At 34.3% G+C, this 24198-nt stretch overlaps 1 protein-coding gene across 1 annotated transcript in view; it reads left to right on the top strand.

Moving 5' to 3' along the window:
* The window catches only part of VAV3 (vav guanine nucleotide exchange factor 3), a 448180-nt gene that overhangs the window by 173670 nt on the left and 250312 nt on the right, over positions 1–24198 (top strand). The window lies entirely within an intron of this gene.

The following is a 24198-nucleotide window of genomic DNA, read 5'->3' as shown; positions in this document are numbered from 1 at the left end:
ACCAGTTGGAAGAGCTACAGTTTCTCTACCTTCCTACTACAGTAATAAAACATTTATGCCCATTGGGTAGGTGGCTGCAGGAAATGACCTTTAAAGCCTCTTCCAATTCATTCCACATCACTGACATAATGGGGTGGGGGGTTGTTTGTGGTGCTTTTAAAACACAGCCTTTTAAAAATGCTGTTATGGAAAAGCTACATAATTCAAATATTACCATGTAACATGTTCCATCCACATGTTATTTTGCTATGTCTTAAATAATCTTAAAAGTTTTCTAGAAATGTTTCCCTAGATAATGCAGATCATTATCTATTTCTTGATTAATTCTTGTTACTACAATTTCATAAAAACACAAAGATGCTGAGTAAATGAACTTTCTATTACACATTATATAAGATTTGTATTGACCTTTATTTGTGTTCAAAGTAATGGGACTGTTTGGATAAAAGCTATAACCACAGAACTAATGTAGTTTTTGGAATACTGGAAAAGTTGAAGCTATCTTTAAGAAATGGCAATATTTTATACTATGATTCCTCAGATATCTCTTCCTCACACCATTTCAAAACATAAAAAATATTTATTTGTGATTATCTTAAAGTCAAAAGATGGAAGTTTGACACCTGCTACCTACCATCGTGTGGTCAATGGAATCAAGCTTGGCAGTGGCTGTGGAGTTAGTGCAATGATGTCCAGCCCTATGCCCTAGAGAATTATGGGGAGCATCAGTTTTCAGAGACTACAATCCATTTTCTTAAGCCCAGAAATAACCACACATTTGGCATCAATCAGTTGCTGTGCAATTGCAGCAGGGAACTGGTACAGCAAGGGCCATGTATTGATGTGGCCAGAAGACGCAAAAGGTCTGTGTTGCTGGCTTGCGTTCTCCATACATACTCTGGCCAATTGTATTTCTTTCCAAAAAAGATTTCTTACTCATTGTTCTCTCTATATGCATACCCTAGTCATGTGAACTCCTTCTTATGTGTGTCCCTCTATATGTGCTATCTCTATGTGTGATCCTCAACACTTCTTCCCTAGATATCCACTATTTCAATCTATTCCAATAATCATTTATTAAGCACTTATTTTTGGTAGCATGTGCTGAATGCTACAGATACAATTAATGAAAAGAATGACTGTCCCTGCTCTCAAAGAGTTTATAATCTAATGTGAGGGGGAGGTAACACACTAAAAGAGGCATGAAAAGGTGACCAGAACATAGCTTCTTCCTTGGAGTTGAAACTCGTAAAGGGAGCAGATACAAAATAGAGTAAGCCAAAAAATCTTATTTCTGCCTTCTATAAAAGGAAGATTAGGCGTTTGGCCTCCAGCCCTTTGATCAGAGGGGAGAGGAAGCTTAGGAAGATCATCAAGTCAAGGCTTAAGTTTGAGTTGAGATCAGATGTTCTAGGCTTAACCTGGGAGGGACACCTTATTCTTTGCACTTGAAACTAAGCAGGATAGCATATACTATGAGTATTTGTTTGAATGTGTCCTCCAGCTAGATGAGGAAAATATTTTATTGTTGTTTTGTCCATTTCCATGCCATGCCATTTTCTTGGATAACTTTTTTTGGGCCTCTTGGCTGATAAGCAAAAATATGATACCTCAAAGAACTATACTCATTTCACTCTAATCATCTTTAGTAGGGCAGTGGGACATAGTCCATAAAGTTCTGGTGTTGGGGGTCAGGACTGTTTACATATGAATGCTCCATCTGATCCTTTTTGACTGTGGAACTTTTGTGAGCCATTTAACCCTCACTGAGCCTAATCTTTTTCAGCTTTAAAACTTGGAGAATAATAGGACCTCTCTGGAGAAACAATGAGATTGAATTTAATAATTATAATGATAACTGGCATTTATATAGTGCTTCAGGATCTACAAAGTTTTAACAAATAATATTGCATTTTATTTCACAACAACTCTGGGAGGTAGGAGCTATTATCCTTATTTTATAGATAGGTAAATTGAAACAAAGGTCAAATGATTTGCCCAGATCAACACAACTAGTAAGTGTCTGAGGTTGGATTTGATCTTCACTTTATCTGATTCCAAGTTCAGAGCTGTATTTACTGTTCTACCCACATGTCACATAACTAATATTTATATAGTGCTTAAATTTTGCTAAATACTTTTTATATTATCTCATTTGATTTGATATGTAAAATGCTTAAGGTACTATATTCATATGAGTTGTTAGTCTCATCATCATCACTATCGCCATTTATCCTCCCAGAGAATAGGCATGGGATAATGCAAGGGCTTCTGGGAAGAAGTACTCCAACCAATGAGCTTGCTCCTCTTAGAATTCCTAAGGTGTAAACTCCCTTTAAAGGCCCAAACCAAAGGTCTGAGCCAGAGAACTGTCAAGTCGACCTGAGTTCTCACCTTGTAATTGTCCAGACAACCTGAATTCTCACCTTGTTACTGTCGAGACAACCTGAGTTCTCACCTGGTAATCCTAAAAGTTATTGTCTTTAATAAGGTAACAAATTTGTGAGAACATATAATACTTTCCAGTTGTTGATATCTATCCCCTTTAGTATGTAGTACAGTGCCTAGATACTTAATGCATGGTATTTGTTTAATTTAAAAGTATAGAGCAAAGTATTCCCTACAGGATCTCAGAAATCTAAAATACATTTAAATAGGAAATTTCAAGTAAAAGGTTAACTCCAAAGGATGATGCAGCAAAGAATAATATTGACTTACCTATTTGGAAATATAATCTTCTTCTTTGAATGCTTTAAATATTTCATTCACTTAGTGGTCTCATATTTAGTGGGACTTGGGTAATATTGATTTTTTCAGGCTGTGAGGTCAGGTTCAAATATAGTTACAGAATACCCCCTAAATGTTGCTAGATTGGTAACAGGTCTCCCAGACCTTCAAAGGACAGTGTTGAGAAATAGTCTAAAGAAGATTGTCTTTAAATACCTCTCTTATCGTTCAATTCAAACCTAACAAAGATTATTTAAGCTTCTATGGTATGCAGGTCTCTTGAAAGAGAAAGGTAAAAAGTAATAATACTTGTCTTTAAAGATCCTACTGATCATAGGGAGAATGTGACATGAGCATAAATAAATGTGTACCCCTTGATACTACAGTGCCCAGAATATAAGTACTAAATATATGCTTATTGATTAATTGACTATACAAACTAGGATTGGTTGAATAGGATGATCACTGGGGTCATTTTCAAGTCTGAAATTGTGTGGTAGTTGTGATTTAAACAACTCTATGTTATCTTCTGAAGAGCCCTAGTTTGGGTGAACAGTGATGATTGATTTGTGTACTAGAACAGTGAGTGTAATGTATTCAGAAGAATGCCAATGAAAATGTGACCTTGTCTTTCTCTCAAGTAGCTCTCCTCTAAGTAAATTCAAGAAACATTTATTAAGCTCTCTTATAAAGTATAAAGAATATCCTTTAGAAAATTTATGTTTGAAAAAGATGGGTGGGGAGGACATGTCCTAAGACTGAGGTATAATAGTTGAATATGCTGAGTGCCACAGTCGTGATCACAGAAAATAAATGGATCTAATGGAAATCTATCAACACATTGGCTTCTCTTTAGAAAATAACAGTTAGTAGGCAAAAATTACATGGAAGGAAGTATGGATAGATTGTGAACTGCTTATATATACAATAAAGGAAATGAATAAATGAATGAATGAATATTAAATACTTGCTATGTGGCAGGCACTATGTTAATAACGTTTTAGGGATGCAAGAGAGACAGCACCTGCTCTTAAAGAACTTAAAGTCTAATAAATAAAATAGTAGTGGGCAGAGAGACATGAAGCCATACGTATGAAAAATGGAATCATATGGTCATCTAATGTCAGTCATGTGGTGGTGTAGTGGAATACTCATCTTCTTGAGTTCAAATCTGATCTCAAATATTTGCTAGCTATATGAACTTGAACAAGTCACTTAACCCTGTTTGCCTCAGTTTCCTCATTTGTAAATTGAGCTGGAGAAGGAAATGGCAAATTGATCCCCAGTGGGTCACAGAGTCAGACATGAATGAAAAATAATGAAAAATGTTGATACTTTTCCTAAACATAGTGGCATTATTGAATTGTTTACTGTTCACAATGCTATGCCTTGAATAAAATTTAATAGTCCCCCCATTTTCCTTGCCATTAGTTCTGGGAGAATTGAGTCAGGAAAAATCTTGAAGCTCTGGCCACTTTACATTCTATTATATCATAAAATCCAGGTACATTATCTCAATCTCATTGCTAGGATAATTCCCCCTCTCTTTCTCCTGCCATTGATCTTCTTATCTTGATCCTTATCCTACCAGCATTAAATTATGATCCTTTCCTGGACTTATGGCTTGTCCACTCACCCAGTGTCCTTTCTCTCCTTATCTGCCTTTGTTTCCCCTATAAGACTGTATATTCAAATTATTCTGTTGGCAAATCTTAGTTAGCTATAAAAGGTCCCTGTTTCAGTCGTTCAGGGCTGGAATGACTTTTGGACACGAATCCCATCCTGGTCGGCTAGCCTAAACTCTCCACAATTAAAAGATTAAAAACCAATCTCTGTCTTGCCTCAGTTTCTTTGACATTACACCAGCGCAAGAAGTATGAATGGCCATTTTCTAAGTCATTGAAACAGTTTTCTTCTAATGTTTGCAGTATTATCTTTAATAGCATGATTTTGGCGATCAGTTTATCTACCTTCTTTGAGTATTTTCTTCAAAGCATCTGGACATTTCACTGCCTTTATCTGCACTAGCTGCCTCTTTGGTAATTTTTACATTATGCAATTGAACTTCATTACCAACTCTTGCAATAAAGGTTTCTCCACTCTCCATTTCTATTTTCTTTCAGTACTTTAAAGACAGAACACCTTGAAGCTTTGTCTGAATAGCTTGTATCATTTTCTAATTAATACTAAATCGAATTTTACTTTGACTTATGTTAAACTTGACCTAGTTGTTGTATAAGAAAACTATTAAATGCAGTTTCTCAGGCCTGAAGCTTGCCTCAGGGTAAACCAGTTTTCTCTAGTAGAAGATTCTGAGTACTTTGGAGGCTATTGTATGTGGCCTCAGGTGTATTTAGAAAGTGGTGAGCATTCTCATAAAATATCTCTTTCTCCACTTTTCAGCTTCTATGGACCATGGAGTCATGGCACCCTATTTTGTACTGTTTCTCATTAAAAAAAATGTTTTGTAGCTTTCTAAATGTATCTTTAAAAAAATCTATTTCTCAAAATTCATTTAACTCAGTGTAGTGTTCCAGCCCTGCTGGAGTTAGAGATTAAGAAGGAAGGAGGAAGGAGATTGGGGATGATGGATTTCTTGAGTTTGGGAGTTAGATCTAAAGCCAAACAGGTGGAAGCACTAAATTCAGCACTAATATGGTGAACAGAAGGCCATCATAATGCCAATGGAGCTGTGAATCAGCCAAATTTGGAAAAATAGAACAAGATAAGTTTCTCACTCACAATCAGCAGTGGCATTAGGTTCTCAATAGCTGTTGCTTCCATCCTGGGGAAGATTAGCATGACAGATGGAAAAGGAGGAGAAGGAGATGAAGGAAAAGGGGGAAAAAAAAGAGGAAGAAAAAAAATTCATTTTCATTTCCAAAAATATAGATTACTGGATTTTGAGATTCCTTCTTGCCCATATAATGCAAATTTCTTATTGGAGAGTGACTTTGGTCAAGATCTCCCAGTGGTTATTATTATAGCAATTAGTTTGGATCATGCAGCTGGAAGACTCATTATCCATATCCTTGCATTAAAGAATCCTTAGTGTCCACCCAGAGTATTTGTTTTCTTGGCATTCTTTCATTGTCTGTTTCCCAATTAGTAATCTGGTAACTTTGCAAAAAGCAGAAGTCCATATTAGTCATCACTCTTCAATGAAACATCTTTTTGTCAGTGGTCAGCCCAGAATTTCCAAATGTTTTTTTAAGAATATTTTTGAAGAAAGGGAACAGAGAAAATAATTTTTTCTTAAAAGGTAATATATAATAAAAAAAAAACCCACAAACAACAAAACTAGTTTAACTTTGCTTGATGGGTTTAGCAAAGCCTGTGGGACAAAAAGAGTTCTTTTAATGTCTTTACCACTGTAACAAACCATTACTGCCTCCTTTTTTCTCATATTTTCAAAGGGCAAAAAATACTACCCCACTTCTATTCAGCTTTTTCTTGAATAGGATAATATAGGTAGTGATAGATAATATGTATATATCTCACGTACTTCACTCTGGCTACCTGGATTTTTGGATGTAGCTTAAAAGTGAGATCAAGGCAAGGGACTAATCTTTCTGTCTCTTAGTCACTATCTCACTCATCTTGATTTATGTTTGAATGCTAATATTTAGTGCTTGCATAGCATTAATGACTTATCAAGAACTCTCCTCACATAAGCACTTAGTTAAGTAGGTAACACTTGTGTTATCATTTCTACTTAATTAATAAAGAAATGGAGAGTGAGAGAAGTTAAATGACCTGTCTATCATCTCATACTTAGGACCTGGTGGAGCTGGATTTGAACCAGATTTGTTGACAAAATCAAGGGACAGCCGAAACTTGGGGAGAAGGGAACTAAAAACACAGTCTGATGTCTTTTTGGTCGTGTTCCTTTGGGGAGATTTGTCATCTGTATTCTAATTCTAGTTTCTTTATAAAAGATCTTTTTAAAATAATGAACTTGACAAACATAAATATGAGCATTTCTGTACGTAAAGGATAGAAACACAGGCTTATAGATAAAACTAAGCAGTTCTACAATATATATATATATGTATATATATATATATTATGTTTTAAATTTTTTTGATTAAGTTAATATGGTAGTAACATCACTTAGTAGGTCTTTCCCTTCTACTCTGATTTGTGTATTTAAAATATTTCATTGACACTTTATTTTTCTTGTATTACTCTAACTTTTCCTCTCCACCATCTTCATAGAAACTCCCCTTTGTAACAGATAAGTAGTCAAGGTAATAAATTTACTCTCATGACAACATATGGATGTCTCACCTATAGATTTTTATTCTTTTTTTTTTTTTTTCTCAAGAAAGTGGTTGTGGAGTTGTGAAAGAATCCAACCATTCTGGAGAACAATCTGGAATTATGCCCAAAAAGTTATCAAAATGTGCATACCCTTTGACCCAGCAGTGCTACTACTGGGCTTATATCCCAAGGAAATACTAAAAAAGGGAAAGGGACCTGTATGTGCCAAAATGTTTGTGGCAGCCTTTTTCATAGTGGCTAGAAGCTGGAAGATGAATGGATGTCCATCAATTGGAGAATGGTTGGGTAAATTATGGTATATGAATGTTATGGAATATTATTGTTCTATAAGAAATGACCAACATGAGAAATACAGAGAGGCTTGGAGAGACTTACATCAACTGATGCTGAGTGAAATGAGCAGAACCAGAAGATCACTGTACACTTCAACAATGATACTGTATGAGGATGTATTCTGATGGAAGTGGAAATCTTCAACATAGAGAAGAGCTAATCCAATTCCAACTGATTAATGAGGGACAGAATCAGCTACATCCAGAAAAGGAACACTGGGAAATGAGTGTAAACTGTTATTTTTACCTTCTGAATCCAATTCTTCCTGTGTCAACAAGAAATTCGGTTCTACACACATATATTGTATCTAGAATATATTATAATATATTTAACATGTATAAGACTGCCTGCCATCTGGGGGAGGGGGTTGGGGAAGGAAGGGAAAAAATCTGAACAGAAGTAAGTGCAAGGGATAATGTTGTAAAAAATTACCCATGCATATGTACTGTCAAAAAAAAGTTATAATTATAAAATAAAATTAAAATTAAAAAAAAAAAGAAAGTGGTTGTTCTGGAATTTTAACAATGTCACCATCCAACACTTCTCTGCAAAGAGATTGGTAGTGTGTTACATAGTCATTTTTTAAAAATAAATTTACAATCAGTTATTTGCGGTGAGAACTTTTAATTCTTTCAAAGTTGTTTTCCTTTATTATATTGTAGTCTTTGTATAAATTGTTCTTTTTGTTCTGTTTATTTCCCCTAACACTAATTAATAGAATTCTGCCCAGGTTTCTTTGAACATATCCCTTTTGTTATTTTTTATGGTCCAATAATAATCCATTACATTTATATACTATGATTTGATTAGCCATTCTCCAATTGATTGATATCTCCTTTGTTTCTAATTCTTTATTATAAATAATAATTATTATAAGAATAATAGAATATTATAACAACAATAAAGATGTAACTATAAATATTTTTGTACACCAAGTCTATTCCCTTTATTTTTAGTCTCATTAATGCATATATCTAGCAGTGCTGTGGTGGAATCTAAGGACATGCATTGTATAATTACTTTTGGAATATAGTTCTAAATTGATTTCCAGGATGCTTGGACTAATTTATAACTTAACTATCAGCATATTCGTATTTATTTTTTCTCATCAATCAACCCCCCAATTCTCTATTAATGTTTCTTTTTTTATTCTTTGGCAATATGATTGTTGAGATAGAACCTCAAATTAAGACAACTCTGAGGTTGTTGTTTAATTGTTGTGAAAGGTAACTCTTTTCTTTTCCTCTAATTGGTTTATGGTATGTAAACTTTTATCTCTGGACTTATGTATTAATTTGGGATTTATTGGGCTAATAGTGTAAGAAGCTGGTTTAAACCTCCTTTCTTCAGACTGCTTTCCAAGTTTTGTCTCAGTTATTGTTATAGAGTCCTCATACCAGTGCTTGGTAACCCTGGATTTATTAAAATCTGTGCTCCTATGTTTTTGATTGTTTTTTGAATATTATGTACATAATCCATTCCATCAATCAATTTTTCAATTTTTTTAACCAGTGACAAATTATTATGTTGATTACTGCTTTGTAGAATAATTTGAGATCTTTTTTTCATTATTTCCTTTGAAATTCTTAATTTTTAAAATTTTCAGATTAATTTCATCATAATATTGTCTAATTTTGTATAATAATCCTTTTGTACCTTAATATGACACAAAAATCTATTAATTATCCATATTATTGAACTGCCCCTATGCCTACATGGTCCTGAGTGATCACAGGTTCTATTTCCCTTCATAGTGATATATTGGAGGCTAACTGGGTACCATAATTGATCAACACACAACCTTGCTGTTAAATGTGTACAATGTATTCCTGGTTTGGTTTGTTTTGCTCAGCATCAGTTCAGGTAAATTTTTCCAGGCCTTTCTATAATTAGCTTGTTTATCATTGTTAATAGAACAATTATATGCCATTACCTTAATGTACCATTGGTGCTTTTTTCAAGGTTATTTTGGGGAGAACTATGCTACTCTAGGATCTTTCACATCACCATTTATTCAGAAGTTTTTATTTTTAATTTCTGCATCTTATACATTTTTGGATCTATTGTTTAGATTTTGAGAAAGGTAGGCTTCCTTATCACAGTCAAACTCGTGTCTCCTGGCTAAGTTACTAAATTAGAAATTATAGTTTAAGGAAAAGTAAGCCTCTAAATGCCCATTTTTTACCTATTAAAATCACATTCATTTTTCAGGGCCTGGCTTAAATGCTACTTCCTGTCTACTGCTAGATTTGCACTTTCTATCCACTAGACACTTGGATTCTTCCCCTGGAATAATCTGGGATTCTGATAAATGGGCTTTGTTATGTTGTACCTGGATTTAAACCTTCACCTCACTTTCCAGACATCTCTAGATTAATCTTTCATGTGCCCAATGTCCCATTCTTTCCTACCAACCCTTTATGGATTTTTCTTTTCCAATTAGAAATAAGCTATTTGGAACTTGAGACTTTTACTTGTGCTAGTCCTAATATCAAAAAACCCAGCTGAGTTTAAATCTGCCACAGACAATTTACTGACTCTGTGACCCTGGGTGGGTAATTTTAACTTCTATCTGCCTCTTTCCTCATCTGTAAAAATTAGGATAATAATACAGAGCTGAAGGGAGTGGGGAAGAAGAAAAGGGACCTATGTATATGGTGGTGAAATCAGAAGCATTGCCAAGAGGCAAATGAAGGATGAGTAGCCTGGATCTTTCCTTCAAATGGCAGCCTTCAGTAACTAGAACAGTATTATATACCTAGTAGATTCTCAAACAACTTTATTTTATAATATAAATATAATATAAATTATTTTAAACCTACATCCATGTTAGTCTAGAATTTTATATGTAAAAAAATCACCCCAGAGAAATATCTTTGCATTTTCAATCATGTCAGACTGAATTAGTCCTTTTATTCTTTCTCTTTTCCTTTTTTTCCACAAATTCCTTTTTATGAGACTAATTCATTTGTCCTTTCAGAGAAGTTAAAGGGGAAAAAAAACATAACACAAACATTTCCAATCAGTCTACAAAACATTTGTTGAACGTATTCCATATTGTTCTCTTAGAGAAACATTACCTGCTGGGTACTGAGTATCCCATGGCATCTTCCATTTTTATTAAAGTTCTTTCTGGTTCCCTGACTAATTTATTTTAAATCCAGTCTGATTTTTCTCAGACTTCAGGCCTGGGAATCAATGCTAATTTGTCTGGCTGTTCCTCACTTTCCTATAAAATTTACTTAAACGCTTTGTGTCCTTAGGAGGAAAGGCAGCAAGAGATAAGCATAAATAGAAAGAAAAGGAGTAAATATGGGATCTCCCCCAAGTACAGAGTTCCTGATTCCTTGACTACAGTGTCTATGATCCCCTACACAAATGTGTTATTTATTTGACAGCAGGGGCCTGTCTTTGACCTAAACAAATAAAGCATTCCATTCTAATGCTGAATGTTCACAGGTACTAAATTATGTCTTACAAAGAAATTACTGGAACACTTGGCAGGGTTGACAGTTTTCTCAGAAGCTTGCCAAGCTGTATTCAAAAGAAAAGATAGCTACAATTGTTTTCAAAATGACTAAAAGTATATTTACATAAATTAGTCTCCAAACAGAATGTCATATACATGTTTTCTATGTATCCTAATACCCAGTTATTAAAATGCATTTCTTTGGGACATTTCTCTGATTTTTTTCTTTTGTAGCACACTGAGTTATAGTATCATATCTATTTTTATCTTCTCTATCCTAACCCCCTTTGCTTTATTTTGTTGTTGATATTATGGAAATTAAAAGTAATCTAATCTAAGAAACAGCTTTTCAAATATAATGGAAAAAGGATTGTCATAGTGACTAAGTGGTGCAGTTCCTGCTATTAGGAAGACCTGAGTTCAAGCATGTTCTCAGACTTGTTCTAGTTGTGTGACTCTTAAGTCACTTAATTTTTCTGTTTGCCTCAGTTTCCTCATGTATAAAATGAGGATAACAATAGCATCTACTTCCCTGTATTGTTGTGAGAATGAAATGAGGTAATAATTGCTTAACCTAGTGTCTGGCTCATAAAATAAGCACTTCATAAATATTCTCTATTATTTATTATTATTATTAATTTTAATAGTTTTTATTTACCAGATATATGCATGGGTAATTTTATAGCATTGACAATTATCAAACCTTTTGTTCTAATTTTTCCCCTCCTTCTCCACCCCAGATAGCAGGTTGACCAATGTATGTTAAATATGTTAAAGTATAAATTAAATACACTATATGTATACATGTCCAAGCAGTTGTTGTGCTGTACAAAAAGAATAGGACTTTGAAAGAGTATACAATTATTACTACTATTATTATTGCTATTAACATTGGTGAGTATTGGAATAATGGCGATAAAGATAATGAACTTATTATTTCATTAGCATTGGGAAATTTTATTAATATAGATTAAAGCAACATATAAATTTAGAGCATTGCCTTGATCTCTTTGAGACATTGCCTCTGAGACTAAGAGACTAGGTGACTTGCGTCAAAAGCGGCAATTGAATCCAGGTTTTCCTAATTTCAAGGCCCTCTCTCTGTTTTCTATGCCATAGCTGCCTAAAGTATAATACAAAAAAAGAAAAGTAGAATAAAGACAATGAAAGATTCTTTTTTTGTATTAATATGATTTTAAATTTATTTTTACAAAGGTATATTTTAATGTCAGAAAAATTCTTCTCTATGGGTTTTTATTTTTATTTGTGATAAGTTCCTAGTGTAGACCCTAAGAGATTATTCCTGCTTTCCCCTCCAGACTGACTCTTCATACTTCCATCAGATTAATCAATCATTATGCCAAATCACTCCCAGAACAATTCAATGATTCTACATTCTCTAAAGAAGAAAATCCTAATGTGTTAGTTGGGCAGCCAAGCTCCTGGCTCCAGTTTAGGTCTTCAACATTTCTTCCTCCTCTTTTACTAACCAAGTCTGCCAGCTTTAATATTCTGTTTATTGTCCCCCTGCAGAGCTATAACTAGCAATTATAGCACCTGGACAAATACCACTGACTGCGCCTCAAAAACAGCAACAAGAAAGGAACCTTCAAATCAGATCATTTACCTTTGTTTCTATTAAAAACAAATCCAGTTGGTAAACTGGCAATCTTTGCAGAGTGACCTTGGATCCCAGTACATAAGGATTCCTGGAATAAGATCACAGGACATTGTGATATAGGGAGCAGAGTGGGGATGGGGAAAGAGAAGAAGAGGGGTGAAGAGACTTTAAGTACCATGAGGGGGCTGCTGGGGAGATTGCTGCTATGGAAGAGAGTCAATAATTCTCTAGACTGAACCATGGCTTTTGGACTTCTAATTTTTTACTAATTATTCTTGCTAAATAAGTGCTAAGCCCACGTATATTTTGATGAGGGAGTATGCGACATGTGCATTCTCTAAATTTCTGTACCCTTGAAAAAAATCACTGTTCCTCTGTCCTATTACAGCTTTTCTGAACTGACTAGATTTTTGCCCCCAAACTTATCTTTATTTTCCCACTTTTCTCGAAAACTTTACAATTCTTATTTTTTAATCCTTTAATTAATGCACAGCTTTATTTTCATGTCATCTGCGAAAATTTCCCATCTCCTTACACTATAGTAAATATACTATAAAACATTTTTAATGCTCACTACTTCTTTTAACCCTTATATGTTGGCCTTCATTATTAATTTTATTGTATATATCATTAAAAACAATCTGAATTTGAATCTTGCCTTGGACACTTTCTAGTTGTGTGATCCTGGGCAAGTCACTTAACCTTGCTTGCCAGTTTCTTCATCTTAAAAATGAGTTAGAGCAGAAATGGCAGAACATTCCAGTGTCTTTGCCAGGAAATCCCATATAGGGTCATAAAGATTTGGATATGACTGAAATGACTGAACAGCAACAATTATAGTATATCATATTTTCCCACCTAGATTATAATCTTTTAGATTATAATATATATATATATATATATATATATATATATATATATATATATATATATATATATATATATACACAATAGGCAGTCAGGGACAACATCTTTCCAAGTAATAGAATCTTTGAGTTGTAAAAGCGCTGGCTCTCTGGCTCCTATGGGTTTGGTAGATCTAAAAGTCTTTGGATGGGATCAGGTATCTTTTTTTCCTCTCCCAATATCTAATCCTTCCCCTTCTACCTTCTGATTCAGAAAATTCTCTCCAGATTCCTGTTCCTTCTGGTACATTGACTCTACTATGTCCTTTTGTTCTTCTAGTATCTGCTATTATTAACCAGAAAAACTTGACTCCTCCTCTATATTTGTTTTTGTCTTTGCCAGGATTCTTCCTTGTGACCCAACACAGAAATAATGACCATTATATATGGTACCATTAATATAGTTGACTTTCCCTAATCTGCTAACAAAACTATTCATGTTCAGTCAGACTTTATAACCTGTCACTCACTTCAGTATGCTTTTTTTGCTCACAATTGTTGATTTCAGTCCTAGAACTGTGCAGGTGGAGCTCTGGATGGGCAATCTTTGTATTTGCACCTTGAGTAGGGAGAAGGCACCCACCCAGTGGGTAGCTATTCAGTGATAGCTCCACATTGAGTGTTGGTTCAACTTGGCATCCATGGATGAGTGAGCTCACCATCTGCTCCCATAAGAAGTTAGATGAGTAAGTGTGCAATGATAGTATCCATGCTGTTTTCCTTTACAAATAAAAAAACTGAAATCCCTAGAGGTTAAGTGAATCCCCCCCAATTTACACAGCTGCTAACTGATTTAGAACTCAGATCAACATTCTGACTTGAAAATCTAGTCCTCATTGCTCAACACAAGGTTGATATTTGATTGATGGGAAATGTCAGAGCAGGAACTTGAGAAAATAGTTATGGTTGACAATTCCATTAAAAATTAAAAATACATTAGATACTTTAAAGTAGCTGCACATGGCAAGAACACAAAATCATCAGGAGAGGTTCTTGGCATCCCACAAGCCTTGTGGCTGCTCCTATTTTTGAATCCTTCTGGCTTCCTCTTCTTGTTATCTTCTTGTTCCTTAGTGGCTGACTGTCTGCCCTATTGGTTTTTCTGGAAACTGTTTATTTGATCCTAGAATCCTCCTTGCCAGCAGTTACACAGGTGGAGGCACCAACAGGTTCTAAAATACACTTATAAGAAGATTCTTTCATTCTTTCTGAATTATATTTGTTTTTGTTCTAGTTTGTGTTAGTAAGGTAGAATGTTAAGGCTATAATTAAAGAGATAAATTTCCCTTGGACACATCAGTGCACTTTATTGATGTGAAACAGAAATGAAAACAAAATTCTAAGAGCAGAAGTTACTGGGGGTAAATTGTGTAAGGTAAATTTGTAAAGGTAGGATTGAGATTGAAAAATAGATTATTTGATTTTGACCCAATATCCTATTTTCTGGGCAGTTTTGATAATCCATTATTTTTTCAAATTCTCTAACTTACAAATTCTGGGCTACACAAATAAACTTTTGCTCTGGCTTTCCAGTAAGGGATGAGAACTGTCCCTTAGAAGGGTTTGTGATGTAATGGAACATCCAAGTGAATTATAAAGGAAATTGTCCCACACAACCTCAAATGTAGTGTTAGTCATTGCTGTAACTGTATAATGAGTAATCAATGTTTGCCTGCTGGGCCTGTAATTAAACTCCTGTTCTTAGGATTAAAGATATTAACATTTTCACACATTCTCTGCTGCCTGTATCTATATTTTGTTCCACAGCCTGAGAGGATGATTTGCAAAGCTGATTATGTTTTCACACATTGTTAAAACATTGCTTTCTTAGTTGTTGTTTACCAACAATTACATTCTTTATTACCTGCCTTCTGATTTCAGTATGTTTTTCTAGACAAACCAAAGTTTAATAGAAGGGAATAGGATATTTGCATTTCTCCTCACTTGTTTATTAGGACTTGTGTTTCAGGTTGGTAAATCAACGGGGATGTTCTCTGAAGGGCATGAGGCTTTTTGGGTTACCTTAGCCTTAACCTGGTTTAGCTCGTCTGCCAAGGTGATTTACCAGGGTGTGGCTGCCATAGATGCTACAGCCTCTTGAACCACAGGTGAGAGTGTGGTGAAGATGGACACCAAAGACAGATGAGCACTCCCTAAAAGTGCACTGCAAGCCTCTCTCACTAGAGGTGCTAGACTTCCCTGAACACATTATACTAAACAGATAAGTTTTAGACAACTAGGTAGTATAGTAAAGAGTTAGACTTGGGTCTGAATTTGGATCCTGCTTAAGACACTATGTGACCATGGTTAAAAGAAGATAGGAGATGGAAACTCTTCTGTCATTTGTTGAAGAGAGATCTCAGGAATTTGGTATAAAATAGCATCTCTTGAAACGTGACATTTGTATACAAGGAGAGTACTATGGATACTGAATTTGAATTGAAGCACAGTGTTTTCACTTTTTGTTTCTTTGCTTTTCTTTCTTGTGTTTTTCCCCCATTTTTGGTCTGATTTTCTTGCACAACTTGACAAATATGGAAATATGTTTAAAAGGATTGCACATGTTTAATCTATATCAGATTGCTCTTGGGAAGGGGGAAGGTCAGGGAGGAAGAAAAATTTGGATTGCAAAGTCTTACAAAAATAAATGTTGAAAAAAATAAATAGAAAATAGGATCCCTAAGAGAGATGATCCCAGAAAAGAAAAAAATTGAGATTCACTATTACATTTAGAGTCTACTTGGTTTAAGGATAAATGTGGAGAGCCAACTGTTTTATTTAAATCACTCCTGAGGTCCACTATGAGGAAAAAATAAGAAAATGATCCTTTTTGGATTGAGAATGTAGAAACTGGAGTCCAGCAGTGAGATATACCAAGTATGGGCCTCAACAGAAATTCTAGTTCTTCCTCTCCTAGTTAGATTTCCATTGTCCTATTTTAGCCTTCATATATTAAAATGGATAGATGTCATTACTGGAATGCTATAAGATCTGTCCTTGACATGTACTATTTCCATTTTTAAAAATCCAATGATAATAATAAAGTTATTATAATGGATAGGTAACATTTATGTGATACTTTTAGGTTTATAAATACCATCTCATTTGAGTCTTACAATAAGCATGGGAGGAAGTCCTACTGTTATTCCCATTTTACTGAAAAAGAAGCTGAGGTAGAAAGAGGTTAAGTGACTTATCAGGGTCACCCACAGCTAGCAAATGTCTGAGGTCACATTTGAACTTAGTTATTCTTGATTCTAGATAAAATTACATATCAAAATCGTATCTATCATGAAGTTGGGAGGGATTCTAAAAGATCTTTTCAAGTTATAATAATGAACCAAATTTACAAAATGAAATTTGAGATGCATGTAAATGTAAATGTAAAATGTAAAATGTAAAATCTTACCTTTGAATTTAGAGTAAGATATCCTATTTTATTTTATTTTATTTTTAAGCTATCCTATTTTAGAATGGAAGAGGAAAGAATAAAGAGTAGTTGATATATAAACATCAGAAACTTGGGTATACCTAAAGATTAGGAACCAATAGTATACTATGGCAATTGAGTAAGCTGACATGATCTGGGACTGAATTAATGGAGAAATGGGGTGTGTATTATTCCTTGGTCAGATCACATCTGGAATAATTTGTCTAGTGCTTGGCACCACATTTTGGACAGTCCATTAAGAAACAGGAGGAAACCTAGAGCAGAGATAGCAGAATGATGAGAGAGGATTAGAAATTGTGCCATGTTTCAGTCAGATGAAGGAAATGAGAATATTTAGCATGGGTTTAGGAAGGAAATGATATTTACTTTCAGCCATTTGTGGAGCTGTTATATGGAGGAAAGTTGAAACATGTATTGCTTAGCTCTAGGAGCATGAGTGGAAGGTGAAGAGGTGCAAATTTCAGCTTGATGATTAGGAAAAAAACTTCCTAACAATTATAAGTATCTGTAGAATTTATTGTCTCCAGGGGTAATAGATTCTTTGTCACTTGGTGACTTTGAGGAACTTGTTAAAGGGCAGCTGGGTGGTGCAGAGGAAAGAGCACAGGGCTTAGAGAATCAGCAAGATTTGCTCTCCAAGACTAATTCTCTACACTGAATAATTAATTGAAGGAGGAAGCTCAGCTCAATTGTGTCATTTTTCACTCTGCATCTCTCTGAGGCTTCTCTAATACTGTTGTTGAGTCATTCAATAGTGTATGATGCTTTGTGACCCTGTGAACGATTGCATGCTTGTCCATGTTATTTTGGGGATGTTGGGGTTTGGGGGATTGTGCTTTTTTCTTTGGCAAAGATAGGCAGGTAATTTTCTATTTCCTTCTCTAGTAGATTAAGGCAAACAAAAAGTTACTTCTCTTGTCCAAGATGATGTAACTGGTAAGTATCTGAGGCCAGATTTGAACTCAGTCTTCCTAAATCCATCCCTACTGCTTTACTGAGCCATTTAGCTGTCTCTTCTTCTCTATCTCTGTGCCCTCTGAACATACTTTTCAGATGTTGCCTTTCGTGAGTGATTTCTTCCTCACTTCCCATAGGATTTGTTGTATTTTTTCTCTGTATTTTAATGATCAAGTCTCTAAAATCCATCATCAGAGCTGACATTAGCTTAGAAAACATCCAACATAGTGATCTTCCATGAAAAATTAAAATTAGAGGACAAATTAAGATAATGAGCTCAAGGTAGTCTCTTAGAACTCTAAGGGAAAGCATTGTCCATAATAGATGTCTTGCTTGGAAGAATACCTTTATTTTCTGTTTCCATCATTCATAGTACAGATTCCTTAGGATGCAAGTCTCATATATTTTAGTACTGAAAGGCATCTTGGTATAGTGAATAGTCATATGGCCTTGAAAACACAAGTTAGAAAGATCTGGATTTGATTCCTTCCTCTGATATCTAAAAATTGATTGATCGTGGGCAAATCACTTAACCTACTAATGCCCCAAGAATTTTTCTAAAATATTAAGTTACAGAGAAGTTTCCAGATTGGGGATTCCATACAATGCTGACATGACAGATTTTCACAAAAGACAATATTTAGTAGTTGATTTGTTGACTAAAATCTACCTTATTTTTCATGGCCTTAAGGTAAACTAAAGTTTCCATCTTCCTGGTTTCAAATCAGAAGGCCTTATAAGTCATGAACGGAAATTCTATTTCTTTTTATTTTTTGGGAAAAAAAGTTTTGCTGTTTTTAATTAAGAAAAAATGATTTTCTTTCCTACTTTTTCTCTATACTGAATAAAAATAAAGAAAAACAAATATGCATAAACAAGCAAAACCATGTTAAAAACAAAACCAAAAAGAATTCTTATTCTGTATCCTGACTTCTTTACCTCCCATCAAAATACAATTGCTACATATTATACTAGGACTTATTGGAAAGACTGAAGGCAAAAGAAAAAGGGATGGCAGAGAATGCGATAGACTATAGTATCATGGAAAAAAATGAACATAGACTTGGACAGAGTGGATCATAAAGAATCAGATGGTACTGAAAGACTGAACAATGAAAATTGTTCATTTGCTACTATAGTATAATAATATAAAAGTTATTGCAAATTACAAATGTAGTATTTCCTTTTATCTAGTTTAATTTATATTGAGTTTGGGATCCTTAAAAAAAGAAAAAAACTTTATTATTGCATTCTACCTTTTATATCATCCAATCCAATCCAATAAAAATTTCTTAAGTGCTTACAATATGCCTGCCACTGTACTTAGTGCTGGGCATACAATTAATAAAAGAACAGTTCCTACACTCAAGAAGTTTATACTCTAATGAATCTAATAAATAATAATAATTATGATTAGGGGTAGTAACTAAACCTATGACTTCAGTGGTATAAGTATAACAATCCTAGGTCAAGAAACTCCTACCAATACAGACCAACACATTTTTCTTTAATTTTTGTCCTTAAAAAGTTGACCAGAACACTAAGCAGTTGAGTGATATGCTGAGTCTCACAACTAATATCTGTCCTATAGTTCTTCCTAATGCAGAGACTGCTTTTCCACCTACTATACCACACATCCTTTCTCAATCCTCCATTCCCCTTTAGGAAAAAAAAAATCAAACATTCTTTTGAAGGTTGAATATTTTGGTAAGTTTTAAAAAAATTAGGTGTTGGTTCAAATGCAGGTTTTGCTATATACCAGTCGTGTCAGTTTCTACAGTCTTGCTTTCCTCATCTTTAGAATAAGGAGGGGCTGGACTGGATGAATGTCTATGGTTTATTCAGGCCCTAAATCTTTTTATTAAGTGCTTACTTTTACAGTGCTGGCTGGATATTCTACCTTTTTAAGAAATCCCAGTTTTTTTTATTAATTTTATAATTATAGCATTTTTTTGACAGTACATATACATAGGTAATTTTTTTTTACAACATTATCCCTTGTGCACTTCTGTTCCGAATTTTTCCCCTCCTTCCCTCCACTCCCTCCCCTAGATGGCAGGCATTCCCATACATATTAAATATCTTATAGTATATCCTAGGTACAATGTATATGTGCAGAACCGAATTTTGTTGTTGTTATTGTTGCAAAGGAAGAATTGGATTCGGAAGGTAAAAATAATCTGGGAAGAAAAACAAAAAACAAAAACAAAAAATAATGCTCACAGTTTACACTCATTTCCCAGTGTTCTCTTTTCTGGGTGTAGCTGATTCTGTCCATCATTGATCAATTGGAATTGGATTAGCTCTTCTCTATGTTGAAGAAATCCACTTCCATCAGAATACATCCTCATACAGTATCATTGTTGAAGTGTACAGTGATCTTCTGTTCTGCTCGTTTCACTCAGCATCAGTTGATGTAAGTCTCTCCAAGCCTCTCTGTATTCCTCCTGTTGGTCATTTCTTACAGAACAATAATATTCCATAACCTTCATATACCATAATTTACCCAACCATTCTCCAATTGATGGACATCCATTCATTTTCCAGTTTCTAGCCACTACAAAAGGGGCTGCCACAAACATTTTGGCACATACAGGTCCCTTTCCCTTCTTTAGTATTTCCTTGGGATATAAGCCCAGTAGTAGCACTGCTGGGTCAAAGGGTATGCACATTTTGATAACTTTTGGGGCATAATTCCAGATTGCTCTCCAGAATTGCTGGATTCTTTCACAACTCCACCAACAATGTATCAGTGTCCCAGTTTTCCCACAGCCCCTCCAACATTCATCTTTATTTGTTCCTGTCATCTTAGCCAATCTGACAGGTGTGTAGTAGTATCTCAGAGTTGTCTTAATTTGCATTTCTCTGATCAATGGTGATTTGGAACACTCTTTCATGTGAGTGGATATAGTTTTAATTTCATCATCTGAAAATTGTTCATATCCTTTGACCATTTATCAATTGGAGAATGGCTTGATTTCTTATAAACTAAAGTCAATTCTCTGTATATTTTGGAGATGAGGCCTTTATCAGAACCTTTAACTGTAAAAATGTTTTCCCAATTTGTTACTTCCCCAGTTAATTTTTGTATCATACTTTTGAGTCACAGACTAAGGCAAGTACCTCAAATGGTTTATATGGCATTCATCATAACATTTGTGACAGAAAGTCCTAGTAAGACCAGCATTTAGCACATAGTTGACCCTTAATAAATGCTTATTGATTGCTGACTGATATACCCTATTGATATAAACTAACCACTGGCCATGTTTTTCAATGAAAGAAATCAACAGGTAAATCCATCAACAATTTAAAATTTAGTAAACTTTGTCAGGCACTGTGCTAAGAACAGCCTACAAAGACAAAAACAAAACAAAACAAAACAAAAACAAAAACAAAAAACAGAAAGCAAACCAAAAAAACAAGTTTTAGTTATCAACATTCTGTTAAGAACAACTGTCATCTAGTAGGGAAGTGGCATTCAAGATGAACTTGAAAAATACTTTCCTTCCTATGAAGTGAAAGTAGGAGGGAAGCTCATTTTAGGCAAGAGACAGTTTATGCAAAGCAAGAGGGAGAAATGGAACTTTCTGTGTATACTGGTAATAGCAAGCTAGTGAGATTTCTTGGACTTCACAAGCCACTGTTATACCTTTTTTTTTTTTTTTTTTTTTTTTTCCTTAAGCATTAGTGGCTTTTTAAAAAAATAACAAAATGAAAATCCCAATAATGGTTATATACCAGATGAGATGAGAAAAAAAAATGATCAAATTTTATTTAGAGAAATAGTAATAACAGGTAGCTTGAACAGTATATGACATTAGCCTTCCATGTGTGGGAAGCTGTTCCTGTTTATTTCATTAGAATCTCAAGGAGTTAATGGAGAAAGGAAAGTACAGAAGACCTTAAAAATAATCAAATCTGAATATAAGTAAATAGGAAAAGAAAAGAAAGTTCTGTCCCATGAATTTAGAAAGAGAGTGGAGACAGTGTGGAGGAGGGTTATAATGACTGTGAAGGGACATACCTTTTTCTCATTCAGCAGTGAATGTGCGTTCTAGGCTGATCTCTATATAAACACGTGTGATTTTTTTTTTTTTTTTTTTTTTTTTTTTTTTTTTTTTTTTTTGCTTAAATCCTTCTTTTGTTCACCCAGATGCAACTTCTGTTGGTGACACTTGAAATGATTGAACCTTTGACATTTTAAATTCACCAATTGTGAAATGGAGCTAATAATAATGTTTGGTTTTTTCCCCCAGAGACCTTGGATGCTTATGAATGATGGGTGATAACAGGGAAAGTTAAAATATTTTCAGTTAAAATGTTAAAACAAAGTTTCTAAAAATAACAGTTTACATGGAGTTTATTGCCATTTTGATCACTGTTTTCCAGAATGGCCTATCTAGTCCAACAGAAATCAAATAAATATTGATTTATTTTCCCAATTTTTATAACTATATTTGTAATAAAAATTTTTTGAACCTATTTGCAAATGTGAAGAAAAAAAAGACTTTCATCTTCAAGTTTCATCTGTAATTTAAAAATCATCTTTTGGACAGATTTGATGTTTATACCTTTATAAGTTCATGTACTATGTCCCATTTTTTATGATTTGGTATATCACTGAAGCTTTTTGGAAAGAGTATATCCCTTTGTGTATAGCTAATGCTCAGGACTTCATATTGTATTGCAAGAAATTATTCAGAAACACAATTTAGCAGCCATTAAGGGCGAAAACAGTAAAGTGATAGAGCTTGGGTTCAGGTTGTGCTCTGTCATTTAATCCTTGTCTGACTTTGGGATAATTGCTTAACATCTCTGTACTGTTTCCTTATAGCTAAAATGAAGGGGTTAGGTAAGTAAGTGGTGATTTCACCTTACCTTATCTTGATTCTATGATCTCTGAATGAATCTGTGATGCTATCAATACAAAGATCTGATAGCTTCTCTGTTTCCTTTTTAATTTGTACATATTTGCATAGCCATGTTCTTATCTCTCTAGGAGAGATCATTTTTGATTACATGGGACCTAAGGATCCAGCATTATTTTTGGGACTCAGCCTATTCAAAGTTCACAATTGCCAAGATTTTGTGCTCATAGACCTTAAAGAACAACAAATACAGCCGTCAAAAAACCACATTTAGTAGACTTTACATATTTGATTTGGCAGTGCTTATGTTTAATGTTTGGACCAGGATTGGGGGAGAGATACAGAAAGACAGAGACAAAGAAGGACTGAAGGGACAGGCAGAGAGATAGACAGAAAAAAATGAGAGATGAAAACAAATAGAGAAAAATACAGAGAAGCAGAAATACAGAGACAGAGACAAAGATTGAGACAGAATGCTGAATAATATATGAGACTTTAAGGGAGCCCAGAAGAGCTCATTTTTAGGATTATTTTGCTGTTCTGACTTTTTTCTGATTCTCCCACTGCACTTATTTTTTGTATCAGCCTCATTTTCCCACCTCTTGGCCCTAATACTTTGTATAATATTAAGAAATAACCTTCGGGGAATAAGTGACAGGAATCAGGCTAAGCATCCTGTATTTATTAAGCAGAATTAAATGGGAAAACAAAAATAATATTCTATGAAATGGCTCCCTCTGCTGGTTATTTATATGAAGAAAAGCTTTTTTTTTTTTCCCCTGGTGTTGAGTGAGATGAGGAGGGAATGATAAAACTGGGTAGTGGTAGCTACCATATATTTGCAGACACCCTGCTATTCTTTACAGTGGTTGTAGAATTAGTCTGTGCAGTGACTGAGTGCCAAAGTTATGTTAGGAAAATAATATGTAGTCTTTCCTAATGACTTTGTGAATTGAAATGATTATATTTTCTGAAACTGAAGTTGGGAATGTATAGTCTGTCAAAGTAGAGTCCTTTTGTAGAATACTTCCAATAAAATGTGAGCCTTTTCAGGGCAGAGTTTATTTCATGTTACCATCCAGATTTCTAAGTATTTTTGGCATATCTGATATTTATAATTTTTATATTAATGCATAGGATTTTTATTATATCCATGATCATTTTTTTTAACTTTTTTTTTTTTTTTTGGTGATGTGGCAGTAGGGGGAGAATATTTGTATTTTTTGCCCCTTGTGCCTCCTGCTTAAACACTGATCACATATCCTGACATGAGATCTTCATTGAAAAGTGTCATAAAGAAATAGAGTAGTTTTTATGAAGATGGTAGAACATGTAAGAAGAGAGAATCCAATCCCATTGTAATGAATTACTGCATCTTTTGGAGAAAGGCATGAGAGGTAATTTTACTTGGTGATAGAATGTTTGAAGAGAAGTCAGGAACACTATTGTGTATGGGGAAAAGAGGTTCAATTTGGAGTCAGAGAACTTGGGTTCAAATCCTTCTTTGTACCAATCATTTCCTTTCTCTGGGCTTCATTCTTCTTATTTGTAAAAAGAAGGGGTTGAATTAGAGGGACTTG

This window comes from Sminthopsis crassicaudata, chromosome 4, assembly GCF_048593235.1.
Source record: "Sminthopsis crassicaudata isolate SCR6 chromosome 4, ASM4859323v1, whole genome shotgun sequence".
NCBI lineage: Eukaryota > Metazoa > Chordata > Mammalia > Dasyuromorphia > Dasyuridae > Sminthopsis > Sminthopsis crassicaudata.
The sequence above is the reverse complement of the archived record's forward strand: the minus strand, read 5'-3'. Positions and strand labels throughout refer to the sequence as shown.